Source organism: Podarcis liolepis, assembly GCF_965112155.1.
Source record: "Podarcis liolepis genome assembly, chromosome: 5".
NCBI classification, from domain to species: domain Eukaryota; kingdom Metazoa; phylum Chordata; class Lepidosauria; order Squamata; family Lacertidae; genus Podarcis; species Podarcis liolepis.
In genome coordinates, this window is record NC_139556.1 from 26,867,788 (window position 1) to 26,882,086 (window position 14,299).

Consider the following 14,299-nt stretch of genomic DNA (forward strand, 5'->3'; position numbering starts at 1 on the left):
CAGATTTTGTATGTATAAAGACCATGGCAATCAATTAACAATTTTCTGCTTTTTCACAACACCCCAAATTCAGAAGCCTGAGGACACTGCCTCACTCTCTCTAATGGTAGGGCCAGCCCTGCAGGATTGCATATTTTGTCCCTATTGCTGGTTCCATCTGCTCTAGTGATGACCCCTATTTATCAGGGATGATTCTTGAGTCTTGAGTCTGGCCGACACATACACAGAGACCCACTTTTTAGGTGCTGGAAAGCTTGTCACCCAGCAGTGGGCTGCCTCTATGCCAAGCCATTGCCACACAGCCAGGCCATTCATTCCAAGACAGGCACTTCTGTCTGTCCTATACAAGCGCCCACAGGCTAATCTCCCCCTCCACTGCCAACCTGGGGTAAAGAACAAGAATGCTGCTCTTCACAGAAGCTTAGGAGTCCATGACTTTCATGGTAATGCTTGTTATCAGTGAAGTTCAGGAAGTGTTACCTTTGAAAGAAAGGCTGTGCCACCTTCTAGGTAGCATATAGGGCAAAACCTGTTTTTTTGCTGCTGAAATTCATTTTGAACTATTGATGACATAAGCTCTCTCTAGGCATTCAGGCCTTGTGCAATTGCCCTGCAGGGTGAGGACTGCGGAGAGCAAGAATGAGCTCACTCACTGGCCCTGCTCTCCCTGCTGCACAAGTTGGGAATGGACTTCTGCATTTTATCTACTCATTTATACCCTTTCATTTATACCCTGCCTTTTTTCTTTCATGGAACCCAAGGTGATATACTTGTGGCACACATACTAGGCAGTTCACCATTCAGAGAATGGTCCAGAGTCCCAGACCTGCTTAGCTTCAGCCAGATCGCATGTGCCTTCAGACCAAAACCTGGGACATGGTCTGTAGTCTTAGACCATGTACAATCAGGGTTCTAAATAGTGCAGGAACTTCCTTGTGTGGAGATGACTCTCTGCTACAGGTGTTCAGCCCCATGCAGGTGGGCAGGCAGGCCACTGGGAAAGTGGCAGAGGGGGGCAGGGAAAATTAGCACTTTCCTGCTCCCCCACTACCAATGAAGTAGGGAGCACATGAGGGGGAACATCTAGAGAGGACTATAGTCTAGGGCAGGGGTGCTAATTTGTGACCCTCCATATGTTATTGGACTCCAAATCCCATCAGCCCCAGCCAACCCAGCCCACAGTTAGGGATCATGGGAGATGTAGTACAGAGACATCTGAAGGGTGACGGTCAGCTGCTTATGATCTAGGACCATTGTTTTCTGAGTTTTTATTGCTGCAAGATGTAGCAGGTGGAGAAGGGCTTTCAGCAATTTGCTGACATCAGTTTGGCTGTCTCAGCATGCATGGACATACCCTATGGCAGTGTTTCCCAACCTTTTTTGGGCAAAGGCACACTTGTTTCATGAAAAAAATCTCGAGGCACACCACCATTACAGCCCCGTGACGTCAGCGCACAGCGTCATGCCGGGAGGGACATGAATTGCTAGCAAATTACATAATCACCTCCTTGAGGGCTGGCTCATCTTCTCCGAAGGCAGAACCCCATTAATTAACAGGACAGACTCACACCATAGCCAAGAGGAGGGGGGAAAACCTCAGTCATGCACAGTCATGCACATGTGGGGGCTGAATGAGGACGAAGACCGGGCAGAGAGCAGGGTTCAAATCACCCCACCTGGCCAGGTGCAAATATATGAGAGGCGGCCAGGTTTTGCAGGTGAGGGGCCCCCGCCAGCCTCCGCTTCCAACACCCGGCGCAACGACGCCGAAGTTTCCCCCCGGGCTCGGCTCCCTCCCAGCTCTCTCTGCCGCCCACTGGGGACCCCCCTCACCTGCCAAGTCCGGAGCGCCGGTGGAAGTTGCATGCATGCATGCAGGGCACCGCGTTGCCATTGCATTGCACTGCACTCCATGCAACGCCTGCACGCATGCATTGCCTTGCACGCCCGCCAAGGGGTCTCCCCGCGGTCCGATGCGTCCCCTCCAGCGCGGATGCAGCATTGCAAAAATAAAAAACCCCCGACGCAGCCCTACCTGGGGGGCAGCCTCCGCCGCTCCGCCTCCGTGGGGATCCCTGGGCTCCATCCTGCCGCCCGATCTCCGCGGGGGCACAGGCAGGCTGCGCGGGGTCTGCGCGGAACAGCCCCTGCCCACCCGGCCGCCGCCGCTGCGCTCATTCCATGGCCGGGAGAAGAGCGCTTCAAACAAAACACCCGGCCCGCCAGGCCACGCTGGGAAACGTAGCCCGCGCACCCCGCGCGGGCGCGGAGCCCAAGGGCGAGGGGACTACGGATCCCAGCAGCCCCCGCGCCGGGGACGGAGGGGGAGAGGCCGGGTGCAGGGATGGAGGGACGGGTGGGCGAGCGAGCGAGTGAGTGGCAGCCGCCAAGCCTTGGCCGAGAGCCAGGAAGGGCCTCCCCGGAGGAGTAGGAGGAGGAGGGAGGCGCAGAGTGGGAGGGAGGGAGGAAACCCCAGGGGTCATCTAGTGACGGCGCCCCAATCGAAAATTTGACTTTTTTTTTTTTTTAAAAAAAATCTTTCGAATTTTTTAATTTTTCCCACGGCACACCAGGCAACATCTCGCGGCACACTAGTGTGCCGCGGAACAGTGGTTGGGAAACACTGCCCTATGGTTGCCCCTTAGAAACCCAGTGCCTCGACACATGCACACTAGCTTTGGAAATGCGGCATCCATCAGAACGTGGTGGAAACAGAGACAGCTGGAGACAGTGGGAGTTTGAATTGGACACTGACAGAGGCTGAAAGTTTTTTAGCTGGAAGTAATTGGGCTGGAAGCTATGGGAGGCTATGTTGCTTTGGAGAATCTGATGCAGGATCTTGCAACCTGTTACCGGAGGTTATATGCTTCCACTATGTTCTGTTCGTATAGGTGCACATAAAAGGGATATTACAAAGGCACAGAGGTCTGCCATTCGCAGTCAGAAATTTCACCATGCATGCACAAGCCTTTGGGCAGCTCTTTTTGGATCCCTGCCATTCCTTTAATCTTGAATTTGTCCAAGAGTTGATTTTTAAAAAAATCCCTGTTAACTGTCACCCACCTTTCTCTGATCGCTTTGCCTCCCTTTCTACAAAGATCTAAAATCATGCCACTGTGCATCATGTATGGTCTGTAAGCCAGAAATGACAAGTGAATACCACATTGAAATATTCAATAATTGTCTTGGATTAAATGAACCCAGTGGTCCCGCTGGGATCAATTATGAAGTGGTAGTCATCTGAAATCTGCTAGGCAAGCAAGTAGTTAATCAGGCATGTAGAACTCATATATCAGCTGACCTCCGTGTCCAAGGGCATGAGGTGGGTCCTTTCTCACTTGATCAGCGATGGAGGTGTGGCCAATTAGACTCGTTTTCTCTGACATCAATATCCATTGTGTTTTCTCTTGTCCTTTAATGACCTAACAATTGATCCACTCACTCTTTGATCCTGGTTAGCTGACCAAGGAAAAGCTGGCATCCGTTTCAGTTGCTTAACTTGTTGATTTCAATTGTTGAATATAATTTCCTTGAGTCCATTGTTGCTCATTTCCATGGATGAGGTTTAAATTAGCAGATCAGAGCGGGGAAATGCATCCAAGTTCTTTGTGGTAATTAAGAAGAGGAGGATTTGAAAGGCTTTTCATAATGGCTGTAAGAAGCATGACAAACTCTGATGCAAAATAACAGGCACTTTTAAAAACAGGCTCCTGTCATAAATAGCCTGAAATAAATTCCAAACTGGAGCTTTGAATTAGTCGGTTGAATTTTCTTTGTGGGTGTTTTTCCCCCTGAGCTAAAGCCCTGTTAATAGAAATGTCTAGTAAGAAAAGATAACAATTGCAGCCAAAATTTAAACAGTGAGAGTAAAATAGTACCTTTATGAAGACCAACCAAGACTCATGATGTACAAACTTTGGTTAACTTAGGCTGCTGTCCTAAGCACACTTACATGAGAATAAGTCCCTTTGAAATCCAGGATCCTACTTCCAAATAGACATGGCTAGGGTTGGGTTAGTTTTAGAGAAGTAAAAGTAAAAGTCTTACGGGTCAGGGATATTAAAAGGAATAAGGGGAGGCAGGTGGAATAGAATAGGGCCATGGGAAGCTGGGAAGCTTGGAACAAAGCACTTGTGTTGGATTTAGAAGGTGATGGTTCATATGAATTTTCAGGCTTCATAGGGGAAGAAGAGGTGTCAAGAAAAAATTCTTACAGAGCTTAGGAACTGGTATAGTGTAACAGACAACTCGGGGCCAATTTAGGGAGGATCTGGTTCAAATCTGCTTCTGTAATGGATTCACTAAATAAACTTAGTGGTTTGACCATATTTCACCTGTGTTTTGTCAGCTCAACTAGCTTTCACTGCGTTTCCAAGGTCCAATTTAAATACTGGTTTTAACATGTAAATAGCTTGGGATCATGTTACCAGAAAGCTCTGTTGAGATCCTATCTGGATTGCTGCATTATTATATAGAGAGACTGCCTCTGAGAGCAATTCGGAAATGCTTCTGGACCCAATTTGAACTGCTGGTGCATACTTTTAAGACACTAAAAGCATCTTGGGAGCAAAGTACTTCATGGAGCACTATCAACCTGTCTGCATTCTATGGTCATTGGGCACTGCCCTTCATAGAGAAGTAAGGAAAACCAACAACAGAAAATTGGGGGGGTGACAGTGACCCCACAATTCCTTTTTTCCCTATGCCTTCACATCTCTAGCCCTTCCCCAGATAATCACCTTCACTATCTCGTAGCTATCAGCAACGCCCCACTTTTAAAATTCACCCAGGCATTTTAAAGCACCTTTTAATATTATCATAAATGTTTTTAACACTCTGAGACTTTATTGCACTTTTATCTGTTTTCAAATTGTTCAAAGTTTTGTAAACCACTGTGAAATCATATGGATGCTTTTTTAAAAAACAAACAAACCCTGTCAATTGGCATTTTGTATATATCGACACAGATATGTATACTTTGAATGATATGGTAGATATAGGATTCCCTCTCCCCACATCTTCCCTGTGGGGAAAATATCAAACCAGGGTATAGCTGACATTGAAACGAATGGCGATCCTCTCATTGGAATCTGTGCGGGATTTGCTTTATTTAGCGCACTGCAGCTGAGCTTGATAAATGAGGTCTTCATGCTTCAGGGTATGATGCTTTCTTGTATTTATCTTGTCAGCTGTGACCTGCCATTGTGAAGTCAGCAAGGAGGTCAACATAGGCTCTGCAAATGAGACAAAACCTCCACAATGTCTGTGTCATTGGCCTGCCCGTAACTGGGCTTGATGCCCAAGAAGACTGTCCAGGTTGGTGGTCCAGAAACTCCAGGCAGGCAAGGACTTGAGCAAATGCTGGAAAGCAGATGGGCAGTCAAATTGGGACAGGTAGTCCAAAAGCAGTTCATTCTTTCCCCAAGGGATGAACTGTTCACACGGAGAAGCCAGGCCAGCGCATGATGTGAAAGAGCCTGGAGAGTAACTGTCAGTCTGCATAGTACCAGGACAAGGAACTCTTTTCTGGCTGAGGGCCACATCCCCTTATGGGCAACTTTCTGGGGGGCATATGCCAGTGGTGGGTGGGACCAGAGGCAAAAGTGGGTGGAGCAACAAATGCAAATTTTAGTTTTGAAGAGTAGGTTAGCTTCTGCACACATGCTTCTGTGTCCTCTATTCAGGTAAGCAAGAGGCATGATCAGAGCGCACATTCCAGCCAAGCAAAGAAAACCATAGCTGTGCCCTGAGGAGAAGTGTCTAGGGAGAGCCCCAAGGCCAGATAGAGAAGCCTTGAGGGCCACATTAAACCCCTGGGCCTGAGGTTCCATACACCTAGTGTTTGAAATATTGCCAGGCACCAGGCACATTTTGTAACTGGCTATTGGTCACTTGTGACCACGTGAAGATGTCCGAGTGCCAGGATGACGCCTGATAGCTCCATCATCATCATTTTTAATTTGTATACCATCTTTTTTATCTTACAATACTCAAAGCGGTTTACCAGCTGAAGAAACAAAAAATGTACATCTTATAACAATCTAATGCAATACAAAAATGTGATAATATAACTTTAAAATAGACAACCTACATCAAAAAAGTAACATTCAGCAATCATTAGAATAGTATTAAATAATAATAACAACATATAAAAGTTAAACAGAAATCCACTCAAAGTTACAATAAATAATTTCTAAACTATAATCAATAAAACAGCGGCAAGCCACAGTACATAAAATAATGCAATACAAATTGAGAAGCAGAGATTAGAGCAGGGGTAGGCAACCTAAGGCCTGGGGGCTGGATGCAGCCCAATCGCCTTCTCAATCCGGCCCGTGGACAGTCCGGAAATCAGTGTGTTTTACATAAGTAGTATGTGCCCTTTTATTTAAAATGCATCTCTGGGTTATTTGTGGGGCATAGGAATTCGTTCATCCCCCCTCCTCCCAAAAAATATAGTCCGGCCCACCACAAGGTCTGAGGGATGGTGGACCGGCACACAGCTGAAAAAGGTTGCTGACCCCTGGACTAGAGGGTGGAGCAAGGCAGGTGGAAGGAGGCCTTGCCTGATGAAGCCTCTCCCCTCACAGTTCTTCCTCCAGGACCAGCTTCCTTATGAGGTCTCGTAGGGTCAGAGGGTGGGACAAGGTAGGTGGAAGGAGGCCTTGCCTGATGAAGTCTCTCCCCTCACAGTTCTTCCTCCAGGACCAGCTTCCTTATGAGGTCTCGTAGGGTCAGAGGGTGGGACAAGGCAGGTGGAAGGAGGCCTTGCCTGATGAAGTCTCTCCCCTCACAGTTCTTCCTCCAGGACCAGCTTCCTTATGAGGTCTCGTAGGGTCAGAGGGTGGGACAAGGCAGGTGGAAGGAGGCCTTGCCTGATGGAGTCTCTCCCCTCACCATCTCCCCTCCACCATCTGAAGGTGTATGCCTGGGGATCCTTGGATCTTGACCATTTTCACACACTAGCAACACATCCTGTTGTATTTTATCTGCACAATCAGAATAAATTCCAGGAACCAAAAAGTTGTATTGTTGCCCCATTCGTAAAGTTGCCCCAAAATGGCAACCAGGCATTCAGTTTTGGCAACCATCACCCTGGTTAAAGGAGCCATTTGACGCCTAGCTTATATTGCTGAGTTTCTAACACTGAACACGTCTTCTCTAAAGAGGTCACTGGAGGATGTCTTGGTGGTTTTGACCTACCCTTTTCCTGCTTATTTCTCAAGATCTATGAACAGAACATGATTTGTGAAAAACCACAGTTTGGAGATTCACCTTGCAGATCCTAAAAGTGTTGTTTTTTAAAACAACAACAACAGCAACTCCCTAGTTTTAATAAAAGTGTCTTGGGAATTGTGTGCAGAGGCCTCTGAGGAAGATGTCAGCTGTAAAATCCTGCTGAGGACCAGTCACTGCTGTGCTGGATGGTAGCCAGTGCGTCTAAAGCTCTGGCATAATTTGATGGGTAATCTGGAATGATGGAACAGAACAAGACTCTGGCTGCACAGATGGGTCATTCCTTTTCTTTGCTCTGCATGCTGCTACTTACTATCTTGTCACCTCAAAGCTTGCAGCGAGGTCAGCAGAACCTCTGCAGCTTAGATGGAAACTCCTTACTGGCCTGATCTTTGCTGTGGTTAATAGGCAGTGTGATGCACAATCTTAATAGCCATAAAGGCATTTGGAAAGCCTAAGAAGGGAGTGTTCTCAGTACATCTTGCTTTGGCAATAACATGAAGCATTCAGCAAAAGACTTCACCCATGAATGTGAAGAAGTCCTCAGTGGGAATTTCAGGAGGAATCCTGGATCAATATTATATTGTCAGATGCTCTCTACTTCCTTAAAGTGATGAAAGCATCTAGGGGCAGTCATTCCTCAATTATGGCTTTCTCTGGAGAAGAGCGCACTAGAGACAAGTGGCATTTACTTGAACTCACTGAAAAAGACCTTGTGGTTGAAACAAATTTGGTCATTAAACTTTGTACTGATTCCTTTCACTGCATTCATCACTTTCAGTTCTTCAGTATGCTGATGACACACAGCTCTATTTCTTCTTCATTTGCAAAGTGTGGTGGTGGATTTGCTAAACTGGTGCCTGGCCTTGGCAGTGGACCTGATGAGGACTAACAAACTGAAGCTGTGTCCAGCTAAAAAAGAGACACTGTTAATAGCTGGTTCCCCAGTCTGGATGGGTTAAGTGCGTCTTGTTATAGTTTGGGTCACTCTTCCCCTGAAGGGGTAGGGGCACAGCTGAGGGGTGCTGTGGATTTGTCATCAAAGGAACATGTGACCACTGTTGTATGGAGTGCCTTCTACCAGCTTCAGCTGGTGGCCCAGCTGTCATCCTATCTGCATGGGGGTAGCCTGACGAGAGATCTGTGCTCCATTAACCAAACCTATTGGTTAGATTACTGCAATGCATTGTACTTTGGGCTGCCCCTGAAGACTTCCCAAACAGCAATTAGTGCAGAATGTGGTGGGCAGAGTATTATCCAGGATCAGATGGTCTGAATATATAACTCCAGTTCTTGGCCCACTTGTGCTGGTGGCCAATTGGTTTCTGAGCCCAGTTCAAAGAACTGGTTTTGACTTATAATGCCTTGCAGCACATCTTGGAATCCTAATAGCTCAAGGACCACCTTTCTCCATATGAACCCATTTTTGGACCCTGAAATCAGCACGGACCTTGAGATTAACATATCAGGCCCTTCCCTGTGTGCCCCTTTCAAGATATGTTCAGGGGGTGGTAATGAGAGAACCGACCTTTTCTATGGTAGCACTCCATTCTGTCCTTATAGAATGCTTGGCCCAGGGAAGATCAGCTGGTTCCAACTTCACCATCTTTTTGGTACCAGGCATAGATGTTTTATTTTCCTTGATATTTGGACAGCACTAATGCTCTGGCTTTTTGGTGTCCATTCTTTTGTTGGATGTCAATGGATATTTTACATTGTCATGTTGGGTTGTTGCTGCTGTTGTTTTCAGGCAAACACGTTTAGTATATATGTATTGCTTTAATGGATTTTGTATTGTATATTGCATTTTTCTGTGTTTTATTGTCATGTAAATCACTTTGAGACTCCTTTTGGGGCACAAAGCCATATCTCAGGACCCCCACAAAGAAGCCTACAAACTGTGTGCAGCAAAGGCTGTTGGATCCTCACCCTCTCTCAACAACAGAGCTACAATTCTCAAGGTTTTATTTGAAGAAGAAGGAAGTGTTAAACCAGTTTAAATATGCTTTGTAGATAGGGTACCTGGAATAAGGGGACCCAAAGTTGAGTGCTCAGTGACTCATTGCTTCTTGAACATCTTCTGTTATATGTAAAAGCTTATTTTGATCTCGCCCCCCAATTAATCAACAAGTGCACTCACATTTTATTTGCTTCCAAGCAAACATTGCTATTTTCAGTTATAGCCTTTTTTGTGCTTTTTTTAAAGAGGGAAGCACTGAGCAGTCTGCCACAAGTGCAGTAGTTCATTAAGCTTCCCTTTTTGCCAACCTCTGTGATTGTTCCAGAATTTTAATCTCTGTAGTATTTTTTTTTTAATGCTGCAAAGAAGTGCTTTGCTAGGACCATTTATCATCCTTTGCCTTAAGCAAAGTATATAAGATTATATTTGTTCTTGCATTATGCTGTGAACTTCTGGGACTTTTGCAATGAATAGCTGAGGAAGTAGCATATCTTAGCAAATGCAGTGTTGCTTCTTAAAAAAAAAAAGTCCTCTAGAAGTAACGCCCCTTTAAATACTGGTTTGTTTCTTTTCTCTGATTGTTTCCTGGTTTGCAGTGCCACCTAGATGTTTTTAGAAATCTGCAGTTCAGCTGAACATGTAGGCAATGGCGTAGCGTGGGTTGTCAGCACCCGGGGCAAGGCAAGTAATTTGCGCCCCCTAACCCGTGGATTTGTGCCCCCTAACCCTAACCCCCAGATGTTGCGCCCGGTGCGGCCGGCCCCCCTGCACCCCCCACGCTACACCACTGCATGTAGGTTCACACCCCCAACCCCCAATGCCTCTATCACCATTAGTTACTTCACACATGAAAACAGAAGGAACCCAAGATTTACCATTATGGTGTCATGATGAATCTACCCATATAATTCAGGTGTTGCAAGGACATGCTTGTTGTATTCATGCTTATCCTCATGCAATGGATGACATGACCTTGGTCTGGATTCAGACTTAGCTATATTTACTGCTTTCTCAATAGTAACCTGTGCAAACACAGAGGAGATGAAATATATATATATAGAGAGAGAGAGGGGGGGGGAGTAAGTTTCATCAGGTACCATAATTCAGCATTAGGAAGTGCCTCTTTGAAGCAGTTGGTCCAATTTTGTGGAGTTTGGTTGTTGTTGTTGTTTTTACACATACTGAGCATAATCGGTCTTTCTTCGTTGAATTCCGTCTCAGAGACAGATTTGTACGCTCCATGAAAGCTAAAAGGAAAATCACTGTAGCAAAGGAAATCTCTGGCGTAGGCTGATTCTGTAGAAATACGTCCCATTGACACCAGTGGAGCTTTCTGCCACGGAATGAACTTACAATATGGAAGCTAAGAGCAACAACTTTAGTGATTACGCACTGCTTTTAAAACAAACTGGTGCTGTAACTTCAAGGCAATACTCTGAGAGCACTAATGGGAAAAGAGACACACTGTGATCATCATCAAAAACTTGCCTCTGAAACTCTGAAACTGAAACTGTTAGTGGAGAAAGCATGCACACAGCAAAACCATTTCTCCCTCTGCTGTTATGTATGAGCTTCGGTGGAAGTTCAAGGAGGATGCTGCCTGAGCTGTGATGAATTGTGAGGCTTCTGCCATTGTGAGTAATTGATGCTTAAGATTCAACAAGTCAAATGCTTGGGAGCAATCTGTTTCAGCCTGCTTGCCATACATTTATTATCTGAAAGTTGTTCCTCAAGGTCCAGCAAGTAAAAGCGATGCTTCCCCTCCCCACCTCAAATAATGGGCCTTCGGTGACAAAGCAACCACCAGTGGTGCAGTGTACAAATGTTGAACTGCAAGACAGACTCCAGGATCATCTTTGCTTTTCTGCGATGTTTTTGTACATCAGAAAATGTTTGATGGAGAGAGAATGCCTGATATTTATCAGAAGGTATCAGCAAATATTTCAAAGATGTGTCACACAGGTTTGTAACATAGCTCCTTTCTGAACTTGCTAGAAAGAATGCTCAGCTCTGCCCAAAGAGGTGAAAAAAGGTACACTCTGGTTCCCTCTGTAAGTGACAGGACTGAGGACGGTGTGTTGTTTTTGTGTAGTTTGATGGCTTTGTTGTTGTTTTCTTGTAGTTTTTGAAGGTAATTCATCCATTATGCTGGCTAGGAATCTTCAAAAGGAATAATATATTAATGAAAAAGACCTGTGTAATAGGGTCAGCTGTCCAAGTTGTCAAAAAGTCCACTAGACCATTTCATTTCATTTTGTTTCGTTTACAGTGGTACCTCAGTTTACGAACTTAATCCGTTCTGGAAGTCCGTTCTTAAACTGAAACCGTTCTTAAACTGAAGCGTGCTTTCCCTAATGAGGCCTCCCGCCGCTGGTGCCCTTCCACCATTTGGATTCTGTTCTTAGACTGAGGTAAAGTTTGCAAACTAGGACACTACTTCCGGTTTTGTGGAATTCGTAAACCGAGTAGTTCATAAACAGGGCTGTTCTTAAACTGAGGTACCACTGTATTTAGTTTATATCCCTTCCTCCTAAAGGAGCCCAGGGAAGCAACTACATCAGTGCATTTTTTGGGGGGAGGGGGAATTAAGGCATTTCAGAATCATGTATCACAGCCCCTAACTTCAAAATGTTTTAATGATGTTATAGGGTAACATTCTCTCCCAGGAACAAGATTTTATGAACTTTTCTTGGCAGACAAGCCATCCTTTGTGCTCATTTATTTGAGGTAGTTGAGTGGGTATGAAATTTTATATTGCAGGACTTCAGGCAAACTTTTAAAATGTCTAGTAGGTAAGAATATGAAACTCCAGTTATCAAAAGAAGGTAATTAAATTTCTAGTGATGGTTCGGTGAACTCTGTGTGCTTTGTCACATCTGTGAAGGCTCCTCACTCCCTGGGTTAAAAAGTGGTTGCTATGGTGTAACTAGCAGTTATGACATCATAAAACAAGCTGATGTTAGCCTTTGAGTGGGTGGATTAGATAATGATTTGACTTGGTCCACCAGCTCATACCAGGGACAAGCAACTATTTAAATGCAGGAGTTTCACAGTGAAGCCCAGTAATTTGCCCATTGCACCTTGCTGGTCCATAAAATTTGTATGCCAGCAAAGAATCGTCAACATTTATATCCATTCAGTCAGACTTCAGCCTTATTCCTAACACCTGGGTGAGTAATGACCTAATAAATCTTCAGCTATACTTTATTCATTAATGATCAATAACTGTCATCCCTCCCTGTGTTTTAAAGACAAAAGTCTAGTGTTACTTCTATAAACCTTTTGGCCTTTGGTGAATATCCACCAGTAATGTTTAAAAGTTATATAGCACTTTTTGAGTGTTCAGAAGCTTTTCACATGCATTTGGTTCAATAACAGCAGGATCATAGTCTTATTGCAGATCTGAAGTTGAGAGATGGTGGCTTGCCCATAGCCACCTGATGATTTTGTGCCTGAGGCAAGTCAGGATTCTGAACTGGAGGCTGTCGAATTCACACTTCAGACACGCTGGAATCTCAACTACATAATGCATGACTAGTGGTCATGCAACCTTTGTTTAAAAGCCTACAAGGAAGGAGAGTCCACTACCTCTCATGGGAATTTGTTCAGAAATTTGCCAGAAAGTTCTTCCTGAGGTTTAGTCAGAATCTTCTTTCTTGTAATTTGAAGCCATTGGTTCGGGTCCTAGCCTCTGGAGCAGGAGAAAACAAGCTTGCTGCCTCCTCCGTGTGACAACGCTTTAAATATTTGAAGATGGTTGTTGTATCCCCTCTCAGTCTCCTCCTTACCAGGCTAAATATACTCAGTCCCCTCAACTGTTCCCCATAAGGCTTGGTTTCCACACCCTTTATCATCTTGGCTGCCCTCCTCTGCACATGCTCCACCTTGTCAACATCCTTCTTAAATTGTGGCACCCAGTACTCCAGGTGTGGTCTGTCCAAGGTTGAATAGAGCAGGATTATTAAATGCCTGGAGAACAATAAATTCCTCTTCACTAGGCATGGAAGACTGGACACTGAAAGAAGCAACTCCCAGCTGATCTGAGAGCAAGTGCATAGATGGTGTCTTGGCCAGCCTGCTTCTCCTAACACTCACTCACACAAGGCAGTTGATGTCCCATTGCAGTAACAAGAACATCATAGCAAATATGACTTCCAAGGGGTAGAATACTACGACTGTGTCCTGATTGGCTGATTCAAATACCAAGGTTCCTGTTTGGAGCAGTGGCAGTTGGCTGAAGGGAGGCAGTTGGTGAGGTGTGGCAAGAGGGAAAGTGGAACAGCAATGGTGTACTGGTCCCGAGGGTTAACGGTGCGGCAAGGTCCAAGTCCAGTCCAAGGTCGAGGGTGCGGTATGGAGGCTGTCTATCAAAGCTGAAGTGGGGTCTAAGGCAGGGAGTCATGTGAGGTCAGGAACTCTGGCAGAAGAACAGGACAGGGTGCAGGCAGGAACAGGCTACCAACAAAGTTGCTCCCGCAACCTGAGACTGGGGCTGACTGGCTTTTATCTGCCCCGAGGCATAGGGTGGCCCTGGTCCACAGGTGACTCGCCTCTCCTGGCCTGGAGGCGAGCACTCCTCCTGCGGGAACTTAGTTCCCTCCGCATCTCTACCCTGAGCCTCTGCAGCTCAGGAGAGGCTGGAGGGTTACCGGACCCAGAGATAACCTTAGCTTCCCCTGACGGGGCTGAGAGTGGAGCACTTGCAGGCAATGGGTCCTCCATTACCTCAGGAGCCAGAGCAGACTCAGCTGGTGCCTGCACCTGAGGATACAGCACAGGTGAGGACCCTTCAGGCTCAATCCCCAGCCCTGGCTCAGCTGGTTCTGGAGGCGGGGACTCCTGTACAGGCTGGGATTCCTCAGGTCCAGCCTCCAAGTCCGAATCCCAGGCCATCACAAATGGACTTTCTGCGAGGAAACTATAACAGTTTAACTGCATTGGTCAGTAGCAGTCTCCTTTTCCTATCTTCTTCACCCTATGGACATGGACTTCAAACCTTCAGCAGCAAAGGCCACAACCCAGAAAGCTGCATCAGGCAGACACAGCCCACTGATGAAGCAAAGTGAAGCGACTCAAGCAGCAGAAGCGCAAGAGGAGGCATCC

The 14,299-nt window shown here is 45.9% G+C and overlaps 1 long non-coding RNA gene across 1 annotated transcript; it reads left to right on the forward strand.

Moving 5' to 3' along the window:
- The first annotated feature begins 5,119 nt into the window (after positions 1-5,119).
- On the forward strand, positions 5,120-7,998 carry LOC310707611. Its single transcript, XR_014526616.1, has 2 exons — positions 5,120-5,394; positions 6,591-7,998. It is a non-coding gene; the product is annotated as an uncharacterized lncRNA (long non-coding RNA).
- The last annotated feature ends 6,301 nt before the right edge of the window (positions 7,999-14,299 follow it).